Below are 14,461 nucleotides of genomic sequence, written 5' to 3'. Positions count from 1 at the left end.
TGCTTGTTATGTATTTCACATAAATACCTAGTCCATAAATACTGAAACAAAGAAAAAAACTTCAGTTGCAAATAACATTTTTTACTTTTACAGTGTGCGAGTTTAATACATAAATTTAAAACAATTTAAATCTATACTAATATTATAAAGCTGCAGTGTTTGTTTGTTTGTTTGAACGCGCTTATCTCTGGCCCTACTGGTCCTATTTGAATGATTCTTTTAGTGTTGGGTAGTCCATTTATCGAGGAAGGCTATAGGCTATGTTTTTTTTTCAAAATTAGGGATCCGTAATAAAATTGCTATTTTGTAACACAAGGTTTAAAATCGAAAACCTATTTTTGCGTGCGCTGCAAAAACTATTGACAATAGAACAAAATGATGTACAGGCTATAATATAGGCAATATTTTATCTCGGAATTTCCACGGAAACGAGAAAAACGCGGGTGAAAACGCGGGGCACAGCTAGTAAAAATATAAAAAGCTTATTCCAATTAGTGGTGAGACAAAATACTACTGATCCTGTTGCCGGAGACTCGGTTTCAGATTCTTAAAAGTTATTGTGTGTATATATGTGTATGGATATATACATATTTATTTATTTATAATCACTTATAAAATGCTCACAGAATACCTTTTATTTATTTATGGTGTATGTGGATGATGCAGCTACTGTACTCAATAACTGTATAAATTTACATTTACTTTTTTGACTTACTCGTCTAAGACATTGACTATTTGACGTTTGAGTGTATCTGTTGCATCATTTTACATTGTAATTTGAAATGATTTGTAAATCGATGTACTTGAATGTAAATCGTGATATAAAAGAGTGGCAATGAGTTTCTTGCTACTTCTTCTCATTAGCTCAACCCTTTACGAAGTAGCGGTAGATTCAATAAGAAAAAATTTTTTTTTTGACATTCATAAGTGTCATTTCCGGGACCTACGTGAATAAACTGATTTTGATTTGTTTTGATTTGAAATAAGTGCGATAAGGACAGCTGCTGCAGCTATCAGAGCTGAGTAAAAATAAACAAATATCTAGATTTTGGTCTTGGCTATTTTCTCCTCCTAAACTTAGCCATTCATATTGAAATTTTAAAAACTGTATGGAATGAAAATATTTTGTCTCGAATTTGTATACTACTAGGCTTATGTTTGCGGCCTATTTGATTTAGCAGTTTGAAACTGCTGTACTGTTTGAATTAACGTAGCACTTACAAAAACAAAAATAAAAAAAATGAATGTCTGAATAAAAGCATCGCATCAAAAAACATTTCAGCTCGATCTCTATCCCATCTCTAAAAAGTTATTAATTAGATATTAATACTCCTAAAAATGTGACATTGGTATAAGCTTATTAATTTGTTTCGAAATAATAATATAATATATATCGGCGCAAATACTACAACACACTTATTATAAAAACGAGAATAATTCAGTTTAACTAATTTTATTTAAAATTAGTTCATAATTTATCCTGTTATTACATTGTGATGTGAAATTATTGTAAAAACAACATGAATTGAAATCACGTGCACGTGCACCGAGCCTCATAAATACGGCCGCATTTCAAAACAAAGTCGCATGGTTGACGTTCCCCCCCCACAAACCTCATGTATTAGTTTTTAAGCTTAGTAAAGTTTTATCCCTCAATACGTATATAGGGTTGTAGAAATAAGTTTTCTGATACCTACATATATGAGGCTTAATTGTAAATTGCTTTAATAAGTAGATTTAAGTAATTTTGTACATATATTTTAATATCAAATATAGAAATTTGGAATTTGGAACTTTTTTTTTTCACTTCAGTCAGTCGTGCTCGGGCTGTCGTACGGTACGGACCTCTCTGTGACGTCGTAACGCTGCCCGTTGAATAAACGAAAGTAATAAAATACCTACTCGTGTAGTTTTCTTTAGAAGAACCAATGAGTGAACTTCAGCAAGATAGCAATGCCAACAGTAATGACGTCACACCTTTTAAAAACAATACAGAGTTTCTTTTCTCGTCATATACAATTTATGTGAATAAAAATTCCAAATTATCAATAAGAATTTTATATAACTATTTCACACAGTTTTTCACATTATACACCTTAATAGTAATTCATTTAGTAATAAGACTTGTAACTTCGCAAAATAATTATAAAAGGTAATATATAATATCCACTGGAATCTAAATAAATAAATAAATTAGACCAAAGATAGGAGATAAGTTACAAATATTCGCATCCAGGTGAAGAGTATTTCGACATTTTTTATAGATAATTATCTGATCTACAATATTTGTCGGGGCTACTATTATGAAAAAGGTTACCGTTTTGCTGAACAACTGGAAAAAACCCGTTTTTGTGAACTTTGACCCCATCTCAAGTTTTTTACAAGTGTCGGATCGATTAGGACTTTTAAGATTTCATTTATGATGGTATTTTGAATAATCCAACCAATTTTCAGCTGGTTGCGAATTTTTGTACCATCGGCAAATAATAGTATATTATAGCCCCTCGTTTACACCAAGGTAAATACAAGTTGTATGCAATGTTTTCAAAATATAAAACTTGTCCTACACAAAATTTATTTGAAACTTGTCTGATGAAATTGTTTGTCAACTACTAGTTGTCTACATGTATATGATCTCGTGTTTTATACTTGTTGTGAGCTCATAGCTAAATTTGTAGAATTAGGACACGTCAGTCGTGAAGTTTAATGAATATAGCTCAATTGATTACTGGTACTGACAATGGAAACTGAAGAAGCTCCATAATACAAAATAAAGCAAATGCAAGAAAAACACGCAATTTGGTACTGGTCGCGATCATTTTTGAGGAAACTACATCAATACCTATCTAAAAGACGACCTATCGTGCCATATTAAATGCTTTAAGAATAAAAGACAGAACGAGGGCTCCTACGTATATAGTCGTATATTTGATATGCAAACTTTTCAGGACAGAGCTTTAAAGATGTTATCTTGCATCGTATCGTTGAATTTATATCTTTTGTTTTGAAATTTACAATATGCATAGATAACATAGGAATTCACAATATGAAGTGGGAATGAAATACTAATTATGTGTAGTTTTTTAAATATTGCAGTTACGACAGTTTACATCGGATATGCATATGGTAAAGGAATAGTATATCATACTTACGATTTTTTACGCCTGGTTGAAATTTTATTGAAATATCGTATATAAAACTTACGGTACTTTACAATGATCTTATTTAAATAAATTTACACGTAACATACACATGCTATGATTTACTTCGTACATAGTATTTTATTTTGATATTGTAAGTGATAATTAGATTTTAAAATTGTATTTATAATTATAATAATCTTAAAATTTGTCAGCTGGATATTAAGTATCATAATTCAATAGTTAAAATAAGATTGTAAAAAACAATGGGAGGCTCCTTTGCACAGGATGCCAGCTAGTTATGGGTACCACAACGGCGCCTATTTCTGGCGTGAAGCAGTAATTTGTAAACAGTACTGTGTTTCGATCTGTGGGGCGCCGTAGCTAATGATATTACCGGGCAAATGAGAATTAACATCTTATGTCTCAAGGTGATGGGCACAATTGTTGTAGTAATTAGTAGCCGCTCAGAATATTTGGGTTTTTCAGGAATCCTGCAAGCGGCACTACATAGTAATGGGTCGGGCGTATCAATTATCATCAGCTGTACGTACTGCTTGTCTCGTCCTTTATTTTCATAAAAAACAGTCAAGTTTACTTTTTAATATTTATTTTGAAGAGAACGTTTCTGATACAATAATAGTTAATGACCAAAAATAACTTTCCATCATTTTATTTTGTATGAATATAACTAGAATAAAAACAATTATAGCTAAAAAAGAAAACAAATATTTTTCGTGTAAATGTCATCTTTAACAAACTAATAAAAATTTCTTTTATTTTTATATAATTACTATTAGTCTTCTTTGATCACAGTGATAATATGGTAATAAGGTATAAAAGCTTAATGTTAATGCTAGATATTTTACCAATAGAGTGCAAGTCTTATAATTTAGCATCACATTTTTATATAATAGTCTTTATATTAAGCATTTATTATAAGTTTTTTACTAACAGTATTTTATATATATATTGATACGGGAGTGGGTCAGGGATTGGAAATAATACTCCGCTTATAGGAACGAGTCTTTATTTGCGTTCACTTTTTCTGAACTTGCGCTTCGCCGGTCTGCCGCTGTTCCTCTTGTGGGCGGCGGTACCTTCGAACACTAAGTCTCTTCTATCTTCTTCGTCTTGGAACACTTCTACTTTTCACTGCTTCTTCTTTTCTTCTATTTTCAAAATGATTCTCCCATTCCATCTTTAAATTTAAATTGTACTAGAAAATTCTTTTAACTATTTTTATCCTGCTTACACATTTTCCATCCATTTTTTTCTGTTCGATTTGATCCTGAACTTACTAGAAATTTCCTTTAACTTTACAAAACCCAAAAAAATCCATACGCTGGTAGGTGTATCGAACCCGGGTCTACAGCGTCTAAAGTAAACACTTTTCCGCTGAGCTACGAGTATTGCTGACGGAGCTGTTGAAATTAACAATGTTTTGAAGTTTGACAACTCTCGTCATATACTTCGAAGGGTTGCTACGCAACAATATTATATAGGAGAGATCTAGTAGTTATATTGAGTTACATTTAGTTCGTTGGTGAATTCAGAATATTATTAGGTTCTCCAGTAAGTATTTTCAATTTCATAATCTTAGTCCACCGAACAGTATCAGCCTGTAAATTATTTCCCTTATTCCTTGTAGGGTCTTTCATCTGTTTCATCCCACCGGACAAATGTATACCATTCAAAAGGAGTTTATATATTCATTTATTTTTTTAATTCTCCTCTAATGAATGCACGCTGTCTCCTTCTTGCTGAGTGTGTTTTTCTCTTGAAAGGTATGTTTGATCGTTATATTATACTTTTCTGCCAAAAACATACCAATTTCCAATTTGGCCATAACAGTTGTCTGAGAAAAACCGAAACTCCACTGCCCCACCTTGCATACCATTTGCTACAAAATCCGTTAAGCAACTAGCCACTTCGTTTGCTCCTCTTTTTCCTTCTAATATCTTAATTTAAGCCGAAGTAAATATTTGTACTAAAGTTTGTTTCTTTGACCACTCCATTAACCGTCCATTTTCCACTTTAAAAAAAATGGATTGTGTGGTTTTATGAAACCACGGTAAAAGTGAAACTTTTTTCACATTCATATCTAGACATTTTACTAAAAAGTTTTGGAATATTATTTACATTAAACACTGACTGACAAAACCAAACAAAATACCGTGGAGCACTGGCACAAATGAGTAATAGTGTATATACTACGCGGTCAGCTGTTTTTTTTATGATAATAAGGGTCGAGACGGGCAGGACATCCAGCTGATGGTAATTGATACGCCCTGCCCATTATAATGCAGTGCCGCTCAGGATTCTTGAAAAACCCCAAAAATTCTGAGCGGCACTACAACTGCGCTCGTCACCTTGAGACATAAGATGTTGAGTACCACTGCCCAGTAATTTCACTAGCTACGGCGCCCTTCAGACCGAAACACAGTAATGCTTACACATTACTGCTTCACGGTAGAAATAGGCGCCGTTGTGGTACCCATAATCTAGCCGGCATCCTGTGCAAAGGAGCCTCCCACTGGTAAACTGCTGCGAACTATAAGCGCCGCCCAACCGTCACGCGACATGCAACACACAGACGAAAAAGTATGAGACGATGTAATAAAAGTTTCACTTTAAAAATGTGGTCTGTCCGGAAAATGTATGAAACTTTATCAAACAAATGTGTTTTATACTTGGATAAAGACTCGTTAGCAAAACAGTGTAAACCTTAGAACATTCTATGGTGTAAACTAAAGTGTGTCAGAGTTCAGACAATTGCAATACTTGTTTAAAACAAATAATTATGTTTTGACAAGTTTTGTATATAAAGAGTTTTTGACTTGTTTCTGGGTGTAAGCGAGGGGTAATAGTTCAACTAGTCAACTTCTCTCGGATGTCTAAATTGACCGGACCATATTCAATTATTTCGTGGTGCTAAATTGTCAGAAAGCATTGGCAAAATTGTGAACATCAGTTGTCAATACTCACTACTCAGTGCAGGTGCAAACTCAGTGTCAACTGCCAGTGCCAGATGACTGAGTAACAGAGCCGTCAGCCGTCAACAGATAGGTGAAATTGTCACAATCACAAAATTTTATTTTCATGCTATTTGTGTATTTGGGAATTGTTATAAAAAACTAAAGTAACCTTAAAATCATCAGTATATTCAGTTTTTCTATAAATTATATATCAAGAGAACTTAATAACTACCTGGTGCTAACATTTATAACAAGTCTATAGTTATAAAAACATGTCGTTGAGCTATTTAACTAACTCTACTAAATGTATTAGTTCGCTAAAGGGTAAATAATAATATACGCTCTAGCTTGTGTAAAAATAAATAGTAGTAGTTTTTGAACTTTTTTGTTGTCTAAATAGCAATACATAGATCGGTTATAATTCAAATTGGCAAATGCCACTTTTCAGAATTTGTACGATTTGCTAGCAAGAAAACAGGAGGTAGTACAAGAAACACGAATTGTAAAACGAAGCCGAAACATAGAGGATGGAAAGTGCAGGATGGGCATTTCGTGCACCCTGGGCATATACTTGCTACGCAACTGACTACAAGATTTCATCCTGGATTAAATGTAACTATATCTTCCACATTAAGTAGAATATGATGTGATGAGTGCCTAGACATTATTAAGTTAATGTTATGAAAGTGCCTATTTTAGCAAAAGGTATTCTATTCTATTCTTCCTAATATGGCTCCAGTGGAAGGTATACCACAAGTTTGCCAATGTCACGTTAAGGTAGACCACCAAGCTTAGAGTATTCTTTTACTAATTTTAATGGTAGTGATCGGTGCTTACGATTGAAACAACTTTTATTTTCTTATACCTGAAACAAATATACATGCTGTTAGGACTATAAGGGACATACACAAATATAATTACTTAAATTATTTGATGTAAGTACTTACTGCTATTTACAACTTAATCTTATTTATTTTAATATATATATACAAAAGGAGTGAAAACTAGGGAGAGCAGAAATTTAAAGGAAGTTGGGCGGGGAATTTCAGGAGGTATAAAATTGTATAAAGAAGGTTGCGTTAAAGGGCAATTGAAGAATAAATGATCCACGTTTCCCTCATCTAGACCACATTCACACAAGGAATTGTCCCTAATTCTTATTTTAGCAAAAAATACTGGGGCACAAGCATGATTAAAATGTAAACAACAAATAGTTGAAATCACTGACTTGTTGGGAATTTTGAATTTGGAGAACCAAGGTTTCTGAGGAATTACGGGTTGTATATCTCCATAAAATTTGCCTTTAGAGTTTTTGGAAACTTGCCAAATGTTGGACCAACTCTCATGCAACTTGGGTTTCAGGATGGTGCGCAAGTCATGGGAGAAAATTTTTGAGTATTGGAGGGAACCTGTTGCAATAGCTGTCTTCGCACAGGCATCTGCATTTTCGTTACCAAGAATGCCTGAATGACCTGGAATCCATGCTAAAACGATGTTAATATTGAGGTCATAGCATTCCTTCTAAGATTCCCTTATTTTAAATATAATTGGAAAATGACTTTGAGACTTAAATGGATTTGACAGTATTGATTGAAGGCAACTTTTGGAGTCTGAAAGAATAATAGAATTGTTTATGCCATGAGACTTAACAAATAAAATTGCTTCAAGAATGGCAATTGATTCCCCAGTGAAAACAGAAGTGATAGATGGGCAGCTGTAACTGAGTATAATTCTTGTTGAAGGAATCCATGCTGCAGCACCAATAGCAAAAGGTAAATCAACAGCCTCAAAACTGCATGTACTATCTATCAATCATGCTAGTATATAGACTCTTCATGTAAAATAAAATACTTGTATGAAGGGGAATACAGGTATACTTAATTAAGAAAGGTACTCAAGGAAACATTTGTTTCAAAAAATACATGAAAAGGCAATAAGTACTGACTACAATACTTTTCCCTTTCAAGTAAAATAGTAAAATTTGGAACATAAATTTCATGTTCATTACATCAAGTTTTGAAGAGTTAGGGCCCCGGGTTTGATTCCCTGTAGGTGCATACTATTGCAATTATATGATGAATAGGTGTGGATGTTTTGTTTCCAAGTCAATCAACAAAATGTTTATATGTATTTATGTATGCTTAGGTAAGTATATTGTTATAAATATATTGTCTACTTGTACCCACAGTGTACCATGGGTAGCCTGGTATAGCCTGTAGGCTATGACTGGTTTGGAGCAAGAAAATTTGTGTAAAAGTGTCTATATAATATAATATTATTGTTATCAAGTGTTAGTTATTGTTCAAAATCATAAATTGTTCTGGCCCTTTATGTAACAATAAAAACCACAATTCTTCACTACCATACATTACGAAGATCAATCAGCAGATAATGGATTTATGTGAACATTTTGTGTAACATTTCTCTTACCATTAGAACACAATGTCTGCTTGACATCTGCCCTATTGACTATAATTCGGACAATATTACAATGAAATCGTTATTGATTAGGTACTAACCTTTTCAATACCATTGATATGATGTAAGGAAAAAATGTCCTTTCATTGCAAAATGCTATTTCAAGTTTAACAAGCCTCTATTGGTCTGTTATTCAAACAATCTTTGAGGGTGTAGTTCTAAAAGTTTGGTTGGATAGAAGCAAGTGAAATTCTGTTGTCTCTGCCTATCCTTGCCTTTAATATGAGGTTTTCTGTTTTCAGGTTGGATTAGGAAGAAATGGTACATTATTTGCTATGGAAGCCGGGAAAGTAGTTGTCACATGTGAGAAGTTTGACCCTAATTGGGAACACCCATGGGTGCAGAGGAATTATGCAGGACGGACTAACCAGACAATTTATAAGAAATATTTCAATGTAATACCAGAAGATCAACACAACAGGTTTAAATTAATTGATGAAGTATAGAAGTATAATAGGGAAATTTTAATGATAATTATTGTATTTACTATTTAGTTTTGAAATATAGATTGTTGACAGACACTGAGTTCATTGATTTTGATTTTGAACCAAAGGTGGCAATCATTATTTAGTACAATATAACAATAATTATAATTATACAAACAAATACTAATTATCATCATACTAATGTTTATACTTACCCGTATTTGAACCCAAGACCCCTAGCTGAGATGTTACCATCACTAACCACTGCAGCAAGAGGTCATCAATGTTTTGTAGTTAATATTTTTCTAGGCTTATATATGAAACATCTTTTAAGTCCTAAGTATATTTACCACTTAATTCATTTTATCATTCAAGTTAAGTGTGCTGCATACTCAAACTCCCAATAACTAAGGTCCTACATATGGCAGAATAATAAATTTGATCTATTTATTTGACAAATATTCTAGTTAGAAGTGTAAATTCTATTGGATGCAGACTTAAATAATATTAATAGCACTAGTTGACAAAAACAACAAACTAAATTGGAACAAGAATTTATGTAAAATGTGGGACTTATCAGGTTTCCGAATGTCAAGCAGCCTTGCAAATATACGCAGGAAATGTTATAAGTCGAATAAAACAATCGTAAGCAAAATGTCTGTTTGCATACATTTGGTATATTCTTGGTCTATACTCAGCCTGAATGTAAACTAAGAACCTAGGTACCTGAGTAACTCAGGAACCAAGTCGATTTATTAGGCTGAAAATATTTGTCACAAATAGTGATCATAATGCTGATCACTAGGGCAACCAGCTGATATTACAGTGATGCCAACAATAGAAGTAGCGCATGGCTATGTTACACGTCTTACATAATTTTTGCTCTAATATTTATATGTATACTAGCCGACCGTTATTACCTGACCTCTACTAAGCGAAAGGAATATTCCTACCAAATTTTAAACGTACGCCTTATTCCAGAGATATAGTGATGAGACAATGTTATATAGGTGGAAATCTGTTAGCTTCTAAGAGTAAATTTCAAATAACACATTGACTAATATTCGAACAGACTTGTCAATGGTTGCAGACGAAGTGTGTCGACGCTTTTTTTTCCGCCCAGACAAAGGGAAAGGGCTACCCTCTGGGATGACGACGGGAGGGAGGTGGTGAATGCATACCAACGCAGCCTAAGTCTGTGTTGGTTATGTGGGACTCACATAAAACCTAGGTTGGGCCACTGAGGCCTAGCCACCTGAGGTTGGCTTTGGGCAAGTGCCCTCTATGCCTTTATCGAAGGCGACCTTCTCTGGGGAGAGAAAGGCGCAAGCGGCACTACCTAGTGAGAGTGTCCGCTGAGATATAGCACAGAAGGTGCTATCTAATTTTTTTTTTCGAGAGGAGGAAAATACGTTTACGTATTTACGACCCGGAACGTTGCGTAATATGTCGGACTCGAGTGTCCGCGCAAGCGGACACCCCATACCGATTAAAAACCTCCTCTATGCTGTTGGCCCTGAAGGATTTTACAGCGAGATAGGACGTGGACCGTGGAGGCCGCAAAGACTACGCAACAACAGTCGCGGGACGTCTCCTAATGAGACTCGAACCGGCTATGTGCTCGAGTGACATCAGAAGCATGATCACAAGCTAAGTTGTTGCCAAGAGGCGATCCAGGTCGGGCGAGAGTTGTTTAGGGGGATCGGATAGGGGGATGTCGACGCTAGGAAGACATCGCCTTTTACAGACGTCTTCACCCTGTACACCTGTCAGCTTAATCAACATAGTTCCTCAAGTGAAGGATAGATGGCGTTAGTGTGCGTTGAAGCTTCGACATATCCAGGATGTTCCAAAGTTATGGGACATGAAGGGAAAGTACCTTAAATATCGAAGATAGGCTTATTTACTGAAAGAGGACTTTATTTTATTTTTAAAAGTTAGTAATTCTGCATTCAAAGATTTTCTGAAAAATACTTGCCTCGTCTGGGAATCGAACCGACTTAAATGTAAAAAAAACCCTTCTTTTATGATGCCAATCGAAAGATGGCCAAAAACTAATAACTCTTCTTAAGTAACATAGTATTTTAAAAGACAGGAACAACGTAAAATGAATATTTTCCTACTTGGATTGGTACGAATGGACCGATTAGATGGCCTTACACCGTTAGATACAAAAAGCGATACGAGAACGTGGGCGAGTTACACACAGAATTGTGCAGATACAGGATCTATATACTAATAAATGCTATATCTTTATATAACCCACCTAAACTACAGGTGGGCTGAAGTACGTAGGCTGAGACAGTAAAACATATTTATTTTTATAAAATTTTTGCTTATTCGAAGCCTTCGAAGGCAACTATATTGCCTTCGAAGGCGATACATCGATTATATCGGCCACATAATTTTTTGATACCTTTTTTAAAATAAGATTTCTCCTTAACCTTAGAATAGGCCTCAGTTTCGGTGATTACCTCAGTCACTGGGGGCCAGATCTGGAGAATATGGTGGATGGGGAAGCAAGTTTGTGAAATTTTGCCATCGTTTTCATTGATTTGTGACACGGCGCATTGTTTTGATGGGGCAGAACTTTTTCTTCTTCAAATGAGACCGTTTTTTCGTAATTTCATCCCTTATACGCTCCAATAACGCCGTTGATGGTCTGATCAATGAATATTATACCACGTGCATCCCAGAATACTAAGGCCATAATCTTCTTAGTCGACTGTTGTGTTGATCGTGTGTAGTCCACTCGGCCGACTGTCGATTTGACTCTGGAGCGTAGTGATGGAGCCATGTTTATGGAATGGAATCATCTTTATTTTGATTTAATATCACTAATCATTGCTGCAAATCATCAATACGTTGCTGTTTTTGATCGATTGTGAGTACGCGCGGCACCCACTTTGCACAGAGTTTCCGCATGTCCAAATATTGATGCACGATATGTCGAGCACGTTCTTTTAATTTTTTTTGAAATGCTTAGAGTCTCAGCTATCAACTTCATTATACGAACAATTAAAATTATTTTCTGCACATTTTTATGTTTTCTTCGGAAACTGCCGCTTTGGGGCGTCCACTACGCGCATCGTCTTCGATGCTCATTTCACGTCCTTCAAACTACGTAAACCACTTCTCAACCGTTGATTTTTTGGTGCAGAGTCCGCATAATGCAAATCAAGCCAAGTCTTAGCTTCAATGGTATTTTTTTTCACGCACGAATTTTTTCTTATCCATTTTGAATCAATAACAAAAGTTGCTTCACTTAAAATCCTATTTCTCACAATCTAATTGACCGGAAGGAATACACGTGTCTTTGAAAGGTTAGTACTAACGAAAAATCATATGAATTTAATTCTGGTAACGCCATCTATGTGTTAGCCGACAAACTTTTCAGCCCACCCTATATCATTGGTGTCTATAATCAACACTTCCGCTTTTTGTGGTAATCATAAAAGAAATTTATTTGTGTTTGAAAAGTATGTAACCTTGCTGGCACCAATATGGTGCTCCATTTTGGAATATTATTCCAAAATTTTGTTGCAGCACATCGGAAACTGGGATGTCCTGAGACTCCGACCGTTACTTGATCGTGCCTATCCGACGCGGACGCGCACGTCGCAGAAAGACAGTGATTCGCAGCGTTTGACACTACATGTCAGCAGATTGGGATAGATTGTGTTCCTTTTTTGCATCTTAGCCTTGACAGAATTTGTTTCCTTTAGGGTGATCTCAGTTCCATACTAGTGCTGAAGTACGCAACGTGCACAAGGCACAAAGGATCTGAACTGCAAAGAGGAAATGCAACCGTGTATTCAGATTATTTAATTGGCAAATCTTTCATCGAAAGATTGACAAGAAAGATTGGCAATTCTTTCAAGAAAGACACAATTGCGTGTTTCCAACCGAAACTAGAAATAGTTTCGGTTGGAAACACGCAATTGTGTGTTTTCTACCGAATTTATCACGGAGAGTGTTCCGAATTCCTGATGTTAGGATATCATTCCCACCATCTGCATGTGTGGCGGTCCTCCACAGTGCGGTTTTCAAGGAGCTTTTTTTTGGTACTACTAAGCTGTGGGATGTCCTTGTGCGGTGTTTCCGGGACGATACGACATGGGTACTTTCAAAGAAAGCGCGTACACTTTCCTTAAAGGCCAGCAACGTTCCTGTGAATCCTCTGGTGTTGCAAGATAATGTGGCGGTGATGACTTAACACCAGTTGACCTGTACGCTCGATTGTCCTCCTACTCCATAAAAAAAATCCAGGGCGGTATCCAAAGCTGCTTGGTAACTTCAGCCAACCGTCTCTGCCGCCGCTGCATAATAGGAACTACACACCGGCCCATTCGGAAAAGAAAAAGCCAATCTTTTGCTTCTAAGTCGACTCTTTATTATTAACGATAATGGTTAGACAGTTTTACCAGTGGGAGGCTGGCTTGCTCGGGATGCCAGCTAGATTATGGGTACCACAACGGCGCCTTTTACTGTCGTGAAGCAGTAATGTGTAAGCATTATTGTGTTTCGGTCTGAGGCACCGTAGCTTGTGAAATTAGTGGACAAATGAGACATCTTATGTCTCAAGGTGACGACGCAATTGAACGGCACTGCATTGTAATGGGCAGGACGTATCAATTACCATCAGCTGAACGTCCTACTCGTCTCGTCCCTTATTGTCACGCGGGCCGTACATTATTGGCGGGAATAAACTCCTTAGCGAACGGCGTAAACCCAGCTGCTTATTAGTTTATCACACTGATGGTTAATAGGCGTAGTCTCGGACTCTCAGAAGGCAGGCTTGTCCATCTGATTCCAAAAAAGGCTAAACACAGGCTTATTGCTATTACCTCCCTGCTCTCCAAAATCATGGAAAGCATAATTAAGAAGGCCCTTCTTGGTCCGTCTATCGTCATCGCGAACATGGTCGAAAAGCATGTTTTTTCATCCAACACAATCTTTGTAAAAGAGGCAAAGCGAAAAGAGAGATAGCTGCGCCTGAACATTCGGATGGCATTCGGTAAATTAGACTGCTTACTCGCGTCCGGGCGCGTTACCGTGTAATCATGCATCAACCATTCATATCGCATTGCTCGCGCCTCGCTATTGTGCATAGATATTTGGAGGGTTATGCTGAATTTGTTTCTTGAAATTTGTATTTTCTGCTTCGATTGAAACCATGACACCATGCACTAGATATCTATCAGTAGATTTTATTTAGAAAGATGCGTTAAGACGCCATAAACACGTACGAGCATTTGTATGAAAAATATGACGGGTTGTCCACTCTTAACCCCTAGCTCTTGTTAAAACTAGATGGGTAACCAGTTGATCATCGACCGACCGTCTTCTGGAATACCTAACATATGGATGGGCGGCGGCTATCGAAAAAAAGAGAGATGGCAGTTAGTCTGGATATTGTGAAGGGCTTCGATGGTGTATA

The 14,461-nt window shown here is 36.0% G+C and overlaps 1 long non-coding RNA gene across 1 annotated transcript; it reads left to right on the top strand.

The window, feature by feature from the left end:
• The first annotated feature begins 6,119 nt into the window (after nucleotides 1-6,119).
• LOC126973813 (uncharacterized) lies at nucleotides 6,120-9,117 on the top strand. The gene is made up of 4 exons (XR_007731422.1): nucleotides 6,120-6,442; nucleotides 6,567-6,730; nucleotides 7,481-7,890; nucleotides 8,839-9,117. It is a non-coding gene; the product is annotated as an uncharacterized LOC126973813 (long non-coding RNA).
• The last annotated feature ends 5,344 nt before the right edge of the window (nucleotides 9,118-14,461 follow it).

Source organism: Leptidea sinapis, chromosome 30 (genome assembly GCF_905404315.1).
Source record: "Leptidea sinapis chromosome 30, ilLepSina1.1, whole genome shotgun sequence".
In the NCBI taxonomy this organism is placed as follows: Eukaryota; Metazoa; Arthropoda; class Insecta; order Lepidoptera; family Pieridae; genus Leptidea; species Leptidea sinapis.
The sequence above is the reverse complement of the archived record's forward strand: the minus strand, read 5'-3'. Positions and strand labels throughout refer to the sequence as shown.